The sequence below is a fragment of the Ceratina calcarata genome, unplaced genomic scaffold (genome assembly GCF_001652005.2).
Source record: "Ceratina calcarata isolate Rehan_Ccalc_2016 unplaced genomic scaffold, ASM165200v1 scaffold368.2, whole genome shotgun sequence".
In the NCBI taxonomy this organism is placed as follows: domain Eukaryota; kingdom Metazoa; phylum Arthropoda; class Insecta; order Hymenoptera; family Apidae; genus Ceratina; species Ceratina calcarata.
Window position 1 is genome coordinate 93,171 of NW_017159898.1, and position 3,132 is coordinate 96,302.

The window sequence follows — 3,132 nt, forward strand, 5'->3', positions numbered from 1 at the left end:
TTACATTAAAGCAACGATTACATGGAATATACAGATGTAATACGTATTTTATTTCTGTATTTGGTATGTTCAATTGAATAGGATTTCATCATAAATATCGATGTTATCAAGCAGTGTGAAAAGTATATTACGAAATGGAAATAGCGATGCGACTATTAATTTCCGAATGATAAATGACGCTATACGGCACCGCGTATTGGATCCGACTCTAAAATATCCGTAAGCTCATTGCTCTACTATTAATTTGTGTCAGACTGTGAAACAAATCTATCCATTCAACGCAAGAGTACGTGAATGCAAATATCGTACCACGCATTATGGTATTTAATATACAATATTATTCAAGTAACTTTCAAATGTTGTTAAAAAGAGCTTGATCATGCATATTTACGATTTTATAATTTAATTCGTGGATTTCATTCTTCATTGCTGTACAATAATAATACCTAATAAATATGAACAAAGAGAAAATAACGATGGATGCTGATTTTAGGATTTTATCACAATATGTTGAACATCATAAAAATAGATCAGCACTAGAGTGATTAATATAATGGTTTTACTATCGGGAGAGGAATATCTTAATCTGCTATGATACGTAAATATCAGGCCAGATCTAACATATATACAGTATGAAGAAGCAGCACGGGTCATAGAATATCTTGGATGGATGTTCGATATTTGGCATGATAAAATATTCGATGGCAGAAGAATATCTTGGCGTTCGTTCAAAAACAATTTCAATCCGCGTTTAATTCAGGCGAAGTCGCTAACTGATCGCATTATACCGCGAGTAGATGGAAAAATATGTCCGAGGATCGAGTTCCAGTGTTGAAACACGGTCCCTTTATGAAAAGAGAGGAAAAAAGAATTGCTGGGCGCATCAGAAATATTCCTACATTTTTTCAGCATCGGATTCATAGTGGAACTTTGTTACTGAAGCCGTTGCAGAAAAAGGTATCGGGTATCGTCATTAAAACCACGATTAAGAAAAAAGAAATAGAAATTAAACAACGACATACACAGGGGGTATCAAGTATCAGCTGAGTTATAAATCGTAAGTCGACCGTGATAAAACTTGCAGGTTGATGTTTCATATTTATTGCTATATTGCCTTATATTTTTATTTTCATTTAATCTCTTTGGTGTTTAAAATAATTGGACAATCGTGTAACACGACAAAAGGTATTCCAGGATTGTTTTATAGGTGCCTATCTAATTAGGTCAGGATTAGGACTATTTGTCATTTGAACATCGTTCTGAGAATATTGGAGGTAACGAGAGGTCTGAACGCGGGAAACGAAATCCGGCGGCAAACACAATACCGAAACCTATGAAAGAAAAAGAGGGGGGAGCCTCATTCGGAATTGTCAACGGCACGGCGACGAGGGTGGAATGTGCGCGTAACTCTTACACACGTTGCGAGAGCAGTAAATCAAAAACAGTATCACGTTGGGAGAGAGAAGAGAGATGAGCGCGGAATGAGCGCGTTTTCATGCTCGAATGCAAACAAAGAGGCTCGATGACAAAACCTGGATAGCGTGAATGCCTCCCCCGTCTATAGGAAACACAAGAACTAGTAATATCGCCGAATTCCCTCCGGGCGTTGATCACGTGATCCGAAGGCGTCTTCAGTTTCCCACTGGCACACGATCATCCGTCGAAGAAACGCTCGCTCGGCTCGGATTTAATTCACGATCTGTGTATGCGGTGACGCTCTGTGTTCGACGTGAAAAACGATGGAGTACATGTAGAACACGATTGAACGAAGTTACTTCAGAAAAACGTGAGACTCGGAACGTTTGAACGAGGCAGTTTTTAAAATAAGGCGATGCTTTGTTGACGAAACTAAATGAACGCCGTTTTCTTTTACGGTAACATAAAAATTTGAATAATATCTGCAACAATAGTTTCTTTATCTTTGGAAACGGAAGAATTGCTCTCACGGGCGATTTTTAAATAAATGCATGAGAACTACAGAAACAGGGTTTCATTATTAAATTTCATGGATCTTTTATTGCTGTACTTCCGCTTTACTTCCCAAATGAAACACTTCTCCCATCGTTGATTCAAAATTAATTTCCGACCATTCGTATGAATTATATTAAAGGAAATCGTAGAAATGCATGTGTATGTGTAAGGACTTTCGTAGAAATCACCAGTACATGTAATAAGAAAGTTGAAAAATTCGTTTGAATGGCGAGGCGAGACGCAGCGGCTTAAGTGGAGAGAAATAGCGCCATTAAGTATATGTATATGCGGACTCGTAATTTCCTCGCTAAGCAGTCACATTCTTCTTGTTTACCCTGAGAGCGAGCTGCTAATTGATTTTCACAGGCCACTGTGGCCGAGGAATTGCGGGAAAATGCAGGAACGTGTTGATATACGCGCGTTTGACTTCGTATAATCAGTTATCCTGCCCTCTTCAGACTTTTTTGCCGTTTTCAACCACCTCAAGTCGCACACCGTCGCACCGAGTTGCCAAAGTTAATTACGCCTATTGTTCTTCCGCTCCGCGTACAATTATTCGAGCAGAAAACATTTCGATTTAAGACCGAGGTAATAAACTGTTTTATATTTTAACTATATTCAATGCGCTAAAGAGGAAAGTTCCTCTCTGAGCGCTTTTAAGGATGTATTGGCTATACAATCAATCCCAAAAGTTTATACACTCTAGAAACGCATTTTTTAAAAAGAAATCAGACGTCGGAAGAACATTGTTAATAATAAACAACAAAAAAAAATTTTCGATTTTTCCGAGATTTTTCCAAGGGGTACCCCTTCAATTTCTTCCAAATTTTCGTTTTTGGCCAATAATTCCCAAACCGTTGGATATACGGAAAAATTGCGTATGACCTTTCTTGTAGAGGACGACGAGATGTACAATTTCCATGTAAAAATTTTTCGCTAGCGTCTATAGTTAACGACTAATTTGCAAAAAACTGTTTTTTCGTTTTTCGTCAATAACTCGTTAAATATTAATGCTAGCGAAAAAATTTTATACAGAAATTGTAAATCTCGTCGTCCTCTACAAGAAAGGTCATATACAATTTTCCCGTAGATTCAACTGTTTAAGAGTAATTAAGGAAAAATGAAATTTTTTGCCAAAAGTTCGCCGTTTCGACGCTGGGA